Source organism: Neoarius graeffei, chromosome 11 (assembly GCF_027579695.1).
Source record: "Neoarius graeffei isolate fNeoGra1 chromosome 11, fNeoGra1.pri, whole genome shotgun sequence".
Lineage (NCBI taxonomy): Eukaryota > Metazoa > Chordata > Actinopteri > Siluriformes > Ariidae > Neoarius > Neoarius graeffei.
Genome location: NC_083579.1, coordinates 74,292,557 through 74,309,332, shown reverse-complemented (window position 1 = coordinate 74,309,332; position 16,776 = coordinate 74,292,557). Strand labels below are relative to the sequence as shown.

At 43.5% G+C, this 16,776-nt stretch overlaps 1 protein-coding gene across 3 annotated transcripts in view; it reads right to left on the bottom strand.

Moving 5' to 3' along the window:
* Positions 1–16,776, bottom strand: part of daam2 (dishevelled associated activator of morphogenesis 2) — a 300,252-nt gene that overhangs the window by 244,749 nt on the left and 38,727 nt on the right. Inside the window, exon 1 of one of the 3 annotated variants that reach the window (XM_060934711.1) lies at positions 9,225–9,499. The exons of the other annotated variants lie outside the window; for them this stretch is intronic. The gene's annotated coding sequence lies outside the window, so the exon portion shown is untranslated. Of the gene's footprint in view, positions 1–9,224; positions 9,500–16,776 lie in introns of those variants that run through there. 3 annotated transcript variants of the gene reach the window in all.

Genomic DNA, 16,776 nt, shown 5'->3' with positions numbered 1-16,776 from the left:
GCCATCACTAACCGTGTAATAGAGAGCCGAGCATAATTTCATGGTGCATTTGCAGGGGACACATTCCACCATTGCGCTCGTTTGAAAGCAAGCTCTGTTTGTTTTAGCACCGAGTGTAGGCTTGTGTAACATGGGAATGCTCATGTGGGATGATACAAAAAACACACAAAGGCATTCGGAGATGCCAGTTCCAAAAAGGCCTTCGACTCTCGACAGACAGGACAAACATGTACAAGTCCATGAAACAACTGGGCAGTTGGTATCCTAAAATCTAAACATGCATTCTCCAATCTGAAAACCCCTTGTGTAATTTTGCACACACACCCTACTGAGGTTGTCTGTGGTCAACTATGCCTACGTGCACTAAAGACGATGAGCAAAATTGTTAGGAATGGCAAACCCAGCCATCCTCCCCCCCCTCCCCCGTCTGTCTACTCACCCCCTCCAACCCCTCGAAATGATTTCCTCTTCATCAGATAAGATCTGGCCTGAAAAAGAGAAGCCTCTACTAGGAGAACATTCAGATTTTTCACCATGAAACCCTGCGCCAAAAGGTGTTCTGAAATCAGCCAACACTTTAGCGAAGGGAGGCAGGTCAGGATTTAGTCTGCGGAAATTTTGCTACATAAGAACTCCTATTTTGAAGCCATACGCACAGGAGCCAAGTGAATTACTTCATCTAATAGCGCATCAGAGATCCATTTTACATGTCTGTGGCAAACGCGCTATCTGCATATCAGAGGCTTTATGTCCCACATCATCTTGCCACATTTCGTCTGCTCGCTCGAGGCTTCATTCCTAACAAACAGCTTAGACGGCTTGTGGGCTACATTAAATGTTTTTTTTTTTCCCCCTCTCTGGGAGCGTAAATATTTCAGTTAAATCTAGGGAAAGTGGGGATTCACAAAGCATATCAGTAAAAGCCATTTCATTCGCTCATTGTCTACTAAAAATTAAATCCATGTCCACATCTGCTGTGGAGCCCAGAACCCAATTTCAGCCTGCATGCAATCCAGAATGTTGGGGGGGGGGGAGATCTCCCTAAGTGCGTTCCTCTGATTCGCTTTAACAGGACTCCTTGCAATAAAAGCAAATCAAATATATGGTGATGTTTATCAAGGCATAATCTTAAAAAGCGACTCAAACTTTATACACAGAATGGATCAACCTCCTAAAAATAGCTGAAATTTACTACAGCTGTACAAGAAACTTTCTGGGAGAAGGAGAGGGGGGGGAACCCCAACCCAAAAACCCACCCTTTTTGCTTAAAAGGTGTAGTCAGCAATTTTGAAGATACACTGCAACCCCGCAATAACGAACTCTTACTACTAACTTTCGCATATAACGAACCAAGTTTGTGTCCCCTGCCTTTAGTGACACAGTTGGAGTCTTCCCTCCACAAACAATAAGTAAATCAAGTCCGCAGTCAAGTTAACAATATATATGTGTTAATGCCATCAGACAAAGGCTTAAAAGTAGACAACCTTTTCATAAAACCGGTGAAATTTATGGCCCTTTTCCACTACCCTTTTTCAGCTCGCTTCAGCCCGACACGGCTCGCGTTTCGACTACCTCAGAGCAGCATGACTCGGCTCGCTTCAGCCCTACTCAGCACCCACAACTCGCACGGTTTTGGAGTGGGGCTGAAGCGAGCCAAACCGAGCCGAGTGGGGCTAGGGGCGTGAGGAGACACTCCCCTGTGCACTGATTGGTGAGGAGGAGTGTCCTCACATGCCCACACACGCCTCGCGAGCACGCTGGGATCTGTAAACACCGTAAACCCGGAAGAAGAAGAATTATGAAGCCTTATGCGCCTCGCCTCATCTATACGCTCTTGCCAGTATCTGTTGGCGTTGTCGGTGACAACAAGCCACAGCACCAAGACCAGCAACACTAACGACTCCATGTCCTCCATGTTTATTGTTTACTGTCCGGGTCGTGAGACTACCGCTTAAAAGGTCACTGATGTCACCGTTTGCGCCACCTAACGACATCATGTGACGTCCACCCACTTTCGCTAACTCCACCCAATGTGTCCACCCACTTCCAGCCAGCACGGTTCAGCACGGTTGTAGTCGAAATGCAACTCCAACAGCCCCACTCAGCTCGACTCAGCCCAACTCAGCACCGCACGGCACAGCCCAACCCAGCCACGTTGGTAGTGGAAAAGCGGCACTTCGGAAATTTGGTCATTGTGATGTACGTATTTCACAACAACCACTAACTGTGGCCGGGAAGTTGTTTAATTTGAGGGGATTCCCTCGCAAATAACATGTATGAAAAATTGCTCGCTTCGCACAGTTGAGCAGACAAAGGAAGTCCGGTGTGCGCATCTCATCTCATTATCTCTAGCCGCTTTATCCTGTTCTACAGGGTCGCAGGCAAGCTGGAGCCTATCCCAGCTGACTACGGGTGAAAGGCGGGGTACACCCTGGACAAGTCGCCAGGTCATCACAGGGCTGACACATAGACACAGACAACCATTCACACTCACATTCACACCTACGCTCAATTTAGAGTCACCAGTTAACCTAACCTGCATGTCTTTGGACTGTGGGGGAAACCGGAACACCCGGAGGAAACCCACGCGGACACGGGGAGAACATGCAAACTCCACACAGAAAGGCCCTCGCCAGCCATGGGGCTCGAACCCAGAACCTTCTTGCTGTGAGGCGACAGTGCTAACCACTACGCCACCCCCGGTGTGTGCATGCTCAAGTTTACCTATCGGCGTTGTCGTTGTTTTAAGTTTTACAGGAGCTGGCATCCAGTGTTGCATTACTGCCATCTACAGGTTTACCTTTAAGCGTGCACTGACAGTTCCATCATTCTGTCGCTAAATGAACAGCTGATCACACCGAGGTGCTCGCTGACCGCCGATATTTATTAGTTTGGTCCTGCGTTTCCTTTCCTTCATATAAACATAACGTCTTTTCTTCTCACTTTCCATTACTGTAGTCAGTCTTTCACGTTTCATTCACACACTCGGGGCCTCCATTTCTCTCTCCTGTTTCAAATTTGTATCCCATAATACCTTGTGCAAATGGGGAAAGCCCACCACATGATGCATAACGGTGAAGCATGTGGCCCTCAATTCATTAACATTTTAAAAATAAATAAAAACCTAATAAAATTGCATGTCTGTGATTCGAATTCAGTAACTTTCAGTCCACTAAACAAAAATAATTGGATGTCAGGGAAAATTCTTTTTATGACCTAAACCTGAAAAACCTGAAAGTCAGTCAGTCTACCTTTAATAAGCCTCGTTTAGGTGTCAATCATTAACATTTATTGAGAACTGCGATCAAAAGACTAATGAAAAAGACAAAAATGACTGCTGACATCTGCAATTTGTAACACATGAATTCACTGAATGGTGAAGGTTTAGAAAACGTAGCAAGTCAGTGGGTGGACATCAACAACGATACACCAGAAACCTCCATCATTTCTATAACCGATGAAGAATTCATTGCCAAGGCTGTGTATTGTCCAGCCTGGTCATGAGGACTTGGTGTTAGCCAATGGGGTTTTATTTTTCTCCATTTAGTTGTACTTTGTCAACTCATTTATATGGTTGGTTTGTTTCCTTGGCTGTTTGCCGATTGTTACTTCAACAGAATATTACACCAAGCATTATTCGGTCACTTATTAATTTGGCACTAGGACTTTCTTGTCTCAAAGTTCAGCACTCCTTGTACCTGACTGTTGCACTTCTTGTGCGCCGCACGTCACTCTGGATAACAGCATCTGTTAAATGCCTGTAATGTGATGTAATGTAATGCCTCCATTTGTGATCCTTTAACTCAGTCAATGAACTGTGAAAGTGACTCGGAAGGAGAAATTCATGATCAGGAGAATGTGCCTAAAATTAAAGCAGTCCAGGATTACAAAGTTTTTTCAGCAAGTCAAACTGATCGGATTCTAGTATTGTACTTTTAGTAACTGAAAGTTCACAATACCCGCATTATTGTAACGACTTTGCGTCACGTACGCGTGCAGTGGGTTGCCTTGAACTGCTACTCACATGCACGCCACACTCAAGCTCATGAGGACTAATTGCCTTGCACCTGTTCCGATCAGAGTGCAATCACAGTTCGTGCTTATGAGGACTCTGAAAAAACACAGACTTTGAAATATACGTGCCGTACCTTGGGTCTCGGTATTGCCCTTCTGGTTTTGACTGTTTTGTATATTCGTATTCTGCCTTTCATTCTTGCCTTGGCTATTCTGTTTGCGCCTTGCCTGACCCTTGCCCGTTTCCTCACACTGCTTTCACATTGCGTTTTGGATTGGTTTGCCTACGTGTGTGTAAATAAACACACTTTCGGCAATTCCTTCCATCCATCAAAAAAAAAAAAAAAAAGTGCCACACAAGGTGGGCCCCCACCCCCCAAAAACTTGCAAACTTTACAAAAGCATATCGGGGAATAATATAAAAATACTTGGTGTATGGCATGTTACCTTTAAATGGGGGAAGTCATGGCCAGATGGTTAGAGAAGCAGCTTTGGGATCAGAAGGTGGCCGGTTTGATTCCCCGTACACGCAGGAATGGCTGAAGTAACCTTGAGCAAGGCACCTAACCCCCAACTGCTCCCCAGGCTGCTGTTGTATGTACAGCAGCAAAGTTGTAGGTCACACTTGAGAAGACCATCTGCTAAATGCCATTGATGTAAATTAAAACTCCAAGCAAAAACCACCCCTTCCTTTAATTCCCTCCAACCAAAAAACAAAGGGCACGCCACATGCATGGGTTCTGAATGAAGAGGCAGCAAAGAGGAGAAACCTTTCTTTCCCGACTGGTTGAAAGCTACTGGTTTCACATCACTTGTTTTCCCCTTCTTAGTTTACAGAAGCTGGAGTTTGTCTTCCAAGCAGGATTTTATTAGCTCTGGCATAACATGACAAGAACTTCATTTGGTGAATACATTTTAGCTGAAATGCTTGTTTAAAGGTAAAGTCAATGATTTTGATCGACATTAGCTATAGACAGCCGTTTTGAAAATCCAAACAAATGTGTCTCCCTTCAATGTTTCCTCTAAAGCCACGCCTCAAAGAACGCTTGGGTATTGTACAAGACCAGGCTTTCTAAATGAACAGCCAACATGATGGATGCCTCCCGAGTTTCTACTCCAAACAGAATTCGATTGAAGCTCCCAGATGAGCAGAAAGGGCAAAGGTTTTCGTGACTTAAGAATCTCTAATCCCATATTTAACCCCTTCACATAAGTGGTCGGTCAGAGATACTGATTTAAGTCATATAAAAACGCCCATGGAGTACATGGTAGATGAGAAACATCCAATCAGAGATGCTGTTAAGTTTGTGGGATGGGAGTGAAATTATAGGGTCTTAAACAAATCTAGTACTCCTGACCCACTTTTAAACTGGCAAATACATCTTTTGCTGTGAGAACTTGCAAATAGTGAGGGACCAACATGAAATATATGCTATTTACACAAGTGTGTATGTATTCCATAATCCCTACACAATGCCTTCCCATGTTTCATCAAGGCTCTTGTGTAACCTGATGGCTCACATCACTCTTAACCGGATCTGCTAGTATCTAGGACATGGGGGTACGAAATCTTTGTTTGTGTGCTAATTGGATACACATTTCAAGGTCTGTGAAAATGTTAAAGCACAGTCATACAGCTAGCTGGAAGTGACATGTGGTTTGCCAAAGTATGCACTCCATATTACTATTCTCTACTTGTGTTTAACCAAACTGACTAGGAGCTTTAATTCTCAGCGACCTCCCAACCTTGAACAAAAACCAAGACCATGTTTTCACTAAAAATAACCAAATCATTGACTCAGCAGCTGCTCAATTGTTGTAATTTTCCAAAGCGTCTCAGGCCAATAGCACCGCATCGTCTCCTCTTTCTAGTATTTCCAGGCATATGTTATGTCAGTTCACCCAGAGCGGTGACAGGTTGATCCAAACCCACTCTTCAGGCTGGTCATGAAGGATTTCCGCTACTTGCCTTAGTCAGACATCCCAGGCAAAGGGTGGCCTTGGCATTTTGGCATCATAGATTACTAAGCCGTGTCATATTCCTAGAAGGTGAAAGGTCAACAGCTGCAATGCTGAAGAACAGAGATCTGCAGGGTTGCACATAATGGCTGGAATGTGCACATCAGGCATTTACAGCATGCCTTGTAGCCTACCTCTAGCCGAGAGCTTTCAAAATCATTTCAGCAAAGCTCTTTTGTCAAACTGGCTGCACTGTACGATACAGTGATAAGCTTATACGTTCGAAGCTTCAAATCTGTTCCAGTGGCACAATGAGTTCCTTTTTTCATACTCGTTTGGGGACTTCCACATGACATCAGCATTAATACCAGAGTATTTCAACCCTGAAGCATTTCCTGTGATATATTTAATGACTAGAGTGACCAAACTGTATACCTCCATACACATCAAGCAGTAGCCTATAAATACTCTATCCATAGTCAACCAAGCATACAGCAAATCCAAGGAAATTAGACTGCATTTACCTTTATTTATCAATAATATTGGTTACTAAATGGTAGAAATGTGTTTACATAATGGTACGTGGTGATCACTAATGGCTATTAACGATTACCTGCCTTGATAAAATAGCTTTAATAAATGACTAATACCACCATAACCTGCAAGGCTCGTAAAACATCAGGTCTTTATTAAGAGTGCTGATGGAGCTTGTGTGCTTAGTGAGCATATGGTAGTTAATAAATCCATAATATAAGAGATGCAAAAAAAAAACGTCAGAGCTTGGTGATGCGACTTTGGGCTTTGCTTATTGTTCTTAGTGTGCGCACACCAAGATCTCCCAAACTGCCATGCACAGATACATAAGCACAGCTTTTAATATGCACTACATGTACAGATGCAGTATGATAAAGTTCAACTTGTATAGCATGTTTCGCACACCCAAGGTCACTTTACAATTACAAAAAAAAAAAAAAGTCCACCAAAAAAGGGCCAGGATGTAATTCCAATGGCGTAGCTGCCTACAGTCCCACCATAAGGTGCACGAAACTAAGTCCCACACCACCTGAATAGCCACCGCGACGCCACCAGGCAACATCGCTCGGAACACCACCACACAGAGCGCCGGACAACCCCGATGTTAAAAGAGCAATGAGCTCAATGCAGTCCATAGCAAGGAGTACAAGAAAATCACCCATGGTGAACCAATGCCTGAAGGAAACAGACGCCAAAACTGGGTCCGGAGCTACACCACAACTGGCAGACAAAACATTCAAACAAGACAAAGAACATCAAATCATACAAAAAAAAAAAAAATTCACAAAGAAAAATTGGGGGGGGGGGGGGGGGGGGGGGGGGGTAAAAATCTCCAGTGAGAAGTGGCAGCCAAAACGCACACAGTGTACCCTTAACTGGAAACAGAAGGGGGAAAACAAATAAATAAAGGGAAAAAATGGTGAACAAAGATCTGTGAATTTGGGGGCAGGGGGGTCAGAAGTATCAGTTTGAGCTCTGAATGCCCAAAGGCAGGTAGGTAGATCTGCCATGACTGGCTTTATGATTTAAAGGGAGTTTAAATGTAAGCTTTAGGATCTGTGATGATATTGCCAAGTCAGATTGGGGTGAAGTTTAAGCCCTGGATTTAGACTTCAGGCTCTCTGGTAGGGTCAGAGAGGACAGGATCAAGGCTGATTGAGTGTAGACCCTGAGCTTTGGGCTTTAGAGGCTAGTGGAATTTAGATTAGATGAATTTGATTGGTCCCCCAGAGCACAGCCTGGCATTTAAAAAATACCATTCCCAGGGCCATTAATATTCAATTCCTAGCATTCTTCGATCCTCTCCAGTTCTGGCGGGCATTCTATAATGCCCATTTGAATGAATAATGATACCCCATTCATAACGTTACCACAGACCCCTGACCAACAAGTGTGATCAGCAGCTTCCATGTGTCAATTAACCAACTACTCCCTTAACCCTCAACTAGTCATGATACAACGGAGCAGTTCAGGATAAGGTGCCTTGCTCAAGGGTCCAAAAGGTGCAGATTGGTGGTGGGATCTGAATTTGAGACATTCCAAATCAGTAACCCAGTAGCCTAATGCCTTAACTACAGAGTTTTCACTGTCCAATGAAAATTAGATTGGTCTGTTGCAACACACTATGCTTTTAAGAACAACATCAGAGGCGAGTAGTGTTTTAAAACCAGCCTTTAGACTGTGCAATAGTGTCCCTAAGTCAGGGAGGGGTGAAGTTTAAGACCCGAGTTTAGGTTTCAGACTGTCTGGTAGGGTTGTCAAGGAAAGGATCAAGGCCGGTAGAGTGTTGACCCCGAGTTTATGCTTTAGGATCTCCGGTAGGGCCACTGGGGAGAGGATTAGAGGCTAGTGGAGTGTGGACCCTGACTTTAGGGCTTTTTTGGTAGGATGTCAGGATAGACTATGAGGCTGGGGGGGAATGTAGATCAGTTGAATTACCCTGGTTCCCACAGCACAGTCTGGCATTTGATGGTACATACCATTATTTAAAAAAACAATCCTATTCCCAGAGTCATCACCATGCAATTCCTAGCATTCTTTAATTCCCCCCAGGTCCAACGAGAATTCCCATTTAGATACTGTAGATAGTGATGTTTCATAATTTTAATTCAGACCACCGCTGACTGACCCACACTGCCCCAGAGACCCACAAATGTTATCAGCAGCTTCCATGTCAGTTAATCAAGTGCTACAGACAAAATCATTCCCAAACGCAGTCTTTGCCATGCAGTTGAGCTCAGTTCAGTATACTCCATGGAATATTTATTAAATCTAGACACTCTAAGGAAGAGTATCTTCTATAACCTACAACAGGATATAGCAACCTTATGAGATTTCTAATTCAAACCACTTGTAACAACAGGACTGAGACAGAGGTGTGCCAACCGTAGTCCATCTGTGGATCAGTAGGGTCCACATGGACCCTGACCTGGCAGCAGTGCTGGACAAGGAGGAGAAGGATCAAGTGTAGTCCATCTACAGGTTTATATATTCATATTTGCAAAAGTCCAAAGGGAAAGCTTTCCAAATGCTCAAGAGAAGTAGTTCTCTTTGGCAGTCCAGACTTTAAACAGTGGCATTCGTTCTATTTAAAGCACTGCATACTGCAAATGCATCTGGATCCTGTTCTACAGCCTATGCCCAGTCTGGATCATCTTACAGCCACAGCGAACCACGGACATCAACAGCGTGATCAGACTGCAGAAATGTGTACTCACCAGTTTCAGAAAGCAACCCCTGAAGATGATCTTGCAATCTTCATAAATATACCCAGTGCCACGGAGAGCCTATAAAAGTTCCTTTGAAAGTACAGTATTGTTCCTACTTGACTTGATCCTTCCTTTTGCCAGGATCCACCTCTGCTAACTAGGGAGTATCGAAAGTACTTGAAAACAAAATGATATTCCTGATCTAGCCTAAGCTGCCACTTCTCTGTGAGCTACTGCGCCAGAGCCTGAATTTCAGGGACTGGAGCTGTTGACATTACTCCCTCCTTCTTCTCCTCTCTATCCGTCCCTCCCTCCCTCTCAGGCTTTTGTGCCTTCTCTCTCCATCCCATCCTCTTCTGTATACTGATCTCAGCATGTGTATATTAGTCAGTATGGGAAGTGAGCAGGATGAAAGGAAGTGACCCTTTCACAGTTTGCACTTCCCACTAACCCCTACTCCTCCCATAACCATCCCTAATCCTCAGCAAGCACATTCCCCAGGCCAGTTCAATAGCGGAAGTGGGCTGGGGGATCAGGGAACACCCAGAGGAACTCCTTTCCTGTCCAGCGTCTTTCCTCAGACACATCCACGCATGCATGCTCAAATCCAGACTCAGCTCTGTACAATTTGTATGACTAAGCAAATACCAGGTTTGTGAATTCAGGAAATGTCAATGCAAATCAGAGGAGTTGATCAAACAAAGCTCTTCTGGAGATGTCACGTCCACAGCATTTGACTACACATGCATTCGGACAGAAATCAGATAAGGTGTCGCCACATCATCTCCTCAAGGGACACAAGGCAATTACCTGATCACGATAAAACGGAGGTCTGGGGAGACAAACAGGGGTGCCGTCAGTAATTCAAGACTCCCTGCGTGAGCATCTCTGCTACTCATGTTGAATGTTTTAAGCACAAATTATAACATTGTGCAATATGATGGGGAAATTGGGTTTTACACCTGCCAATTACTGGACCTTTTTTTTTTTTTTTTTTTACACTTTGCCAAAAACAATTTTTCAGACTCTCGGAACAGACTGCAAAAGTGCAACTCAGGATAATGGAGAAAATGAAAAAGAGGGAGGGGGAAAAGGCTCATCTCAAGGAGAAAAGCAGCTGGCAAGTCTTAAGCAACCTCTGGCCTTCCTGAAACAGTAGGTTTTAGATCAAAGGCAGATTGAGCTAATGTTGTAAATCAAGGTTGAAAGTGAAAAATATCATTTGTTAGCAATTTTGACAATTAACTTTACTGCTAGAAGTATTGCAATTATGTACTGTAATTTCCAATTTCCAGAGGGCGGCACGGTGGTGTAGTGGTTAGCACGGTCGTCTCACAGCAAGAAGGTTCTGGGTTTGAACCCAGCGGTCAGCGAGGGCCTTTCTGTGTGGAGTTTGCATGTTTTCCCCGTGTCTGCGTGGGTTTCCTCCGGGTGCTCCGGTTTCCCCCACAGTCCAAAGACATGCGGTTAGGTTGACGTGGGGTGGCCTTGGGCTGAGGTGCCCTTGAGCAAGGTACCGAACCCCTGACTGCTCCCTGGGTGCTCTGGTGTGGCTGCCCACTGCTCTGGGTGTGTGTGTGTGTGTGTGTGTGTGTGTTCACTGCTTCAGATGGGTTAAATGCAGAGGATGAATTTCACTGTGCTTGAAGTGTGCATGTGACCAAGGTTTCTTCTTTCTTCTTCCATTTGCATCCACAAATGAGGAATTCCGCCTTGACCCAAAAAAAATAAAAATTTGAATATGAATCTCAGATACTTGAATTACATAAATATATTATATAGACAAGATTGTTTTACTGGGAAATACGCCACTTGTATTTTTCATTCAAACTACATCCATAAGGTAACCATGACCTATTTAAAAATCATACTGGCTGGCGTTGAGTGGTACAGTGTCTTGCAAAAGTATTCATCCCCCTTGGTGTTTGTCCTGTTTTGTCGCATTACAAGCTGGAATTAAAATGGATTTTTGGAGGGTTGGCACCATTTGATTTACACACAACATGCCGACCACTTAAGATGCAAACTGTTGTTTTATTGCGACAATAATTAAGATGAAAAAATACAGAAATCTGGAGTGTGCACAGGTATTCACCCCCTTTTGTTTGAAACCCCTAAATAAGAGCTGGTCGAACCAATTCACTTCATAAGGCACATAATTAGTTGATTAAGATCCACCTGTGTGCAATCAAAGTGTCACATGATCAGTCACATGTTCTCTGTATAAAAATCAACCTGTTCTAGATCAAGGTTGGGTTATTAAAAAAAAAAAAAAAAAAAAAAAAAAAAAAAGTCCCAAACTTTGAATATCCCACTGAGCACCATTACATCCATTATAGCAAAATGGAAAGAATATGGCACCACTACAAACCTGACAAGAGAAGGCCCCGCCCACCAAAACTCAGCCTGGGTAAGGAAGGCGTTAATCAGAGATGCAACAGACACCAAAGAGAACACCGAAGGAGCTGCAAAGATCCACAGCGGAGATGGGAGTATCTGTCCATAGGACCACTTTAAGCCGTACACTCCACGGAGTGGGGTTTTATGGAAGAGTGGCCAGAAAAAGCCATTGCTTAAGAAAAAACACATTTAGAGTTTGCCCAACAGCATGTGGCAGACTCCAAAACACATGGTCCGATGAGACGAAAAATTGATCTTTTCGGCCATCATGGGAAATTGCCATGTGTGGCGCAAACCCAACACCTTTTAAAGGTAGACTGCCTTTCAGATTTTCCATGTGTAGGTCATAAAAAGGATTTTCCCCAACACCCAATTATTTTGTTTAGTGGACCGAAAGCTGCCGAATTCGAATCACAGACTTCCAATTGTATTAGGTTTTTTTAAAAAAACAGAACAAATAATGAATTTAGAGCCACGTGGTCCTAAATTCTCCACTATTTTTTTCCTGCTTCACCATGATCCAATTCAAGATACTACATCATGCATCACGTGGTGGGCTTTCCCCGTTCACGCAAGGCATTGTGGGATACAAATTTGAAAGAAGAGAGAAAAATGGAGGACGAGTGAGCAAATGAAATGTTTAAGACTGACTACAGTAACAGAAAGTGAGAAGAAAGACACGCAGGACCAAACTAAAATAAATATCGCCCTCAGCGAGCACCTTGGTGTGATCAGCTGCTCACAGTCAAGGTAAACCTGTAGATGGCAGTAATGCAACGCTGTGGATGCCAGCTGCTGTAAAACCCAAAAGAAGAAGGTGGTAAACCTGCGCATGTGCACACGGACTTCCTCGGTCTGCTTGGCTGTGTGAAGCGAGTGATTTCATGCACACTATTTGCTCGAGAAGCCCCTCAAATTAAATAACTTCCCAGCCACAGAATAGCCTGATATTTTGTGAGATATTACAGAAATAAACACATCATAATGACCAAATCTCAGAGGGACCTAAATTTCACAGATTTTATGAAATTGAAAGGCCGTCTAGCTTTAAGAAATGCTATTTTATCCAACTTTCAACCATGGCCTTGTCTCCCAAAAGGCCACAATATAGGAAATGGTGCTAGAATTGTGCTAAATGCATTCTTCATCATCTCTAGAGACACATCCATTATTCCGGTTTCTCTTCCTGCCTTGTTTGGAACTCAAGTAATTCAGCAAACAGAAAAAGGTGCATCTTAAATTGTAAGCTGCTGGCAAAAATAACTCACCTGATCTATAAATATTTTATAAGGCAAGAAAAACACCGCTTCCAATCTAAACCCGTAATACGGAGAGAAATTCCATTCCACACAGATCCATCTATTTGTGTGGCACTAACCATCTTCTCCCATCGTGGGTGTGTTTTGTTTTGATCCATCATTATTATAGCATGCACTTTCCAGTGAAAGAAAATGAGAGAGGGCAGATGCAATCATCTTTGACACCATGATGTTATCCAAGACGCTAGGTGGGGAGACCACAGCAGAAGTGGTCACACTCGACCGCAATGGAGCTCGTCACAGATCTGCAAACAAGCATGGTGAACTCGCGCTATACTGGAGATGATTATAGTTTACTCTTACGGCGGGGAAGCCACCAGCACCAAAACAAGCAGAAGGCAAAAACAGGGAAAGTACAATACTATGATATAAAAATGGACGCTAAACTTAACCATGCTCCATCACCGGTACCCAAGGAATCCGAGGAGCGATCAGTACACAATATTGAGCTTCCATTTGATGGCACAGAGTCATGTTGATAACCTGGCACAAAAATCTGGCTATTAGCCACACAAAAGGTTCCATTTGCCATCCTTGACAGAGGGTTTCCCTTTCGGAAAGGGTTCCAAGTAGAACCTTTTCAGGAAGATAAGAACCCTAATGCCACGATCAGACAACACGATATTTTTGTCGTCATTCATGATGGTCACCATGTCGGATTCGGCAATCAGAGTGCCAGAAATTCTTGTCTCGTCTTGGTCAGGAGACTGGCAACACTACAAGGTTGATCTTGACCAATCGTCAGTCATGTATTCAGGAAGGAGGGTCAAGAAATGGTCAATCAGGACTACAGAAGGAACATCAAGCAACAACACGTCATAGGAGCTGTCAAATTAGATAAGAAAAAAAAAAAATCAAAATTGGGCTGAATGTGTGCAATCTGATCCCAGCACAACCAGAGGACCATTGTGGAACCTTTCAGTATTAAACCAAAACATTTGCGTTGAAAGATGCAAATGTAACATCGTTGAAGGGTGGCATACGTTGAAGCTAGATGGCCTTTCGACTTCATAAAATTGCTGAAATGTAGTTCCCACTGAAATATGGTCATTGCGATACATGGTTTTTTTTTCTGTAATATCTCAAAACATCAGGTGATTCTGTGGCTAGGAAGTTATTTAATTTGAGGGGATTAAAGCAAATAACGATGTGCATGAAATCGCTCGCTTTACGCAGTCAAAGGAAGTCCGTGTATGTATGCGCAGGTTTACCTTTGACTGTGCACTGACCGTTCCACCATTCTGTCGCTAAACGAACAGCTGATTGCTGATGTTTATTAGTTTGGTCCTGTGTTTCCTTTCCTTCACCAACAATGTCTTTTCTCGCTTTCCGTTACTGTAGTTGGTCTTTCATGTTTCATTCGCGCACACACGTCTTCTGTTTTTCTCTCTGATTTAAAATTTGTATCCCACAATGCCTTGCGCGAACGGGGAAAGCCCACCACGTGATGCATGACGTAGTATTTTGGGTCATGGTGAAGCAGGAAGAGAATATTTAGGGCCACGTGAATCTGAATTCATTAAATTGTTCTATTTAAATTTTTTTTTTTTTTTAATTAAAAACCCCGCCCACACTAAAACTGGAAGCCTGTGATTCGAATCCAGTAGCTTTCGGTCCAGTAAACAAAAAAATAATTGGGTGTCGGGGAAAATTATTTTTAATGACCTACACTTAACAAATCTGAAAAGCAGTCTACCTTTAAAATCAGGTAAAGCGCCATGGACTGGTCCTTACAACAGTGAATGTTTTATACCACTCTTCCCCCTTTTCTATATTGTAATCTTATAAATAAATAAATTAGTAAATACCCACACATCTACAGTGATCAAACCCAATAAAATACAACAAGAGACAGAACTCCTTTCCTTAATGGTAGGCTTGGACACCATGACTTCAAATACCCATAACACAGCAATCTAAACTGCACGGCTGGCAGCATTTTAGGAATTGCTGGAAGCTGGTAAGGATCTGGACAGTATTCTTAGCTCCTGCACGGTACACTCATACACAGTCAGTCAGTCAGTTATAGAAAAACACCCACCTTCAAATTCTTGCTTCTGTTCTGGATACAGCAAAAAGGCAGTCTGCAGTCAACAAATCAACGTTCCTTTAATTCAGTTCAAATCAAAAAGGTGTCAGAGTGCCGAAAATGGGAAGCAAGGCAGAGACATTCTTTCGAACTGCAGAATAAGTAAATCACTGACATTCGCAGACTGACCTCAAGAGCCATGAACCTCCTCTAACCTCTATTTATCACCAAGCCCAAAATGGCTTAAACAGACAGCGCATCATTCTCTTGTCTGTGCCTTTTTGCTCAGGACCCAGGAGTGAGCTCTGTGGTACACCGTTTCAGCTCTTCACAACACACCAAACGAGCAGAGCGGCACCAAAAACAATATGTATTCCTGGAAGTGTAAAATAAAAAACAGTATGAAGATTATTTGGTGGGAAGGGGAAGGATTGATGTACCCAATTGCAAGAAACACGTTTAGGTTACTGTCTCAATGCATGTGTGAAAACAGGAGGCAGGGGCCCACTGCTGGCCTGGCGCTAAACCGATGACCTTTTACAGTACCTGCCAATCATCAGTCACCTTTCTGGATTAGCAGCAGCACAAATCATGCTAATTGGCAAACACACAGGCAGCACTGACAAAAGCATCATTCAAACATCATTTACTTGTTTGCCTTGTATTTACTGAATAGTATCCTGTTCTGTGGGTCATGTAGCGACATTTAGCCAAGCTAGAGCTGCACAATTAACATTTATTCACACACGCTACAAAAGTCTTTGGCACATGCAAAGAAATGCTGTAGACCAAAAATGGCTTAAAAAGTTAACATTAAAAAAAAATTAAATAAAAACAGCAGTAAGCTACAATAAATGAAACAAAGACAATACTTTGTGCGAGACAACCCTTTGCTTAAAAAAAAAAATTTAAAATTGGGGGGGGGGGGGGGGGGGGGGGGGGCGCATTCCGGTACAACAAGATCAACTGTGAGCTACTGCTACTGGAGGGAGAAGGAGTGCGTGTTATGAAAATTTTGTAAATCCACCCTGTGTTTCGTAAATACATTCAGTTGGTAAACAGGAAGTCGATGTGCGACAGACCTGAAGACAGTATACACTGTATAGAACCCCAAGCTGAAGTTTGGTACCAAGTAGCTATGATTTGTGATTGCTGAGAAAAAGGGTATTTCAGACAGATGGAGATACGGGTCGACAGACAGAGGTAAATTAGTATTACCCTCCAAGGAACAGGGGTACAACGAGTGCAGTTTTATAAGGAAATGAGCTGTAGGTTTTACTGAGCATCTTGCAGAACCAGCCACAGTTGCCCCTTTCCCACCAAAGCAGTTCCAGGGCTGGTTCGGGGCCAGTGCTTAGTTTGGAACCGGGTTTTCTGTTTCCACTGACAAAGAACTGGCTCTGGGGCCAGAAAAACCAGTTCCAGGCTAGCACCAACTCTCTGCTGGGCCAGAGGAAAGAACCGCTTACGTGAGTGGAGGGGCGGAGTTGTTAAGACCAACAACAATAACAAGACCGCGAAATATCGCCATTTTCAAGCGACAAGAAGCAGCAGCTGCACAAACGCTAAGTCATCTATTATTATTGTTGTTGTTGCTGCTTTTTCCGTGTTGTTTTTGCTTCGATATTCACGCCAAGGTTTATGCAAAACGTAGCGACGTAACTGACGTATACAAACGACATAACTGACGGGGCTTCCCTTAGCACCGTGAGCTATGGAAAAGCAAACTGGTTCTCAGCTGGCTCGCAAGTTGAATGAGTTGTGAACCAGCACTGGCCCCGAACCAGCCCTGGAACTGATTTGGTGGAAAAGG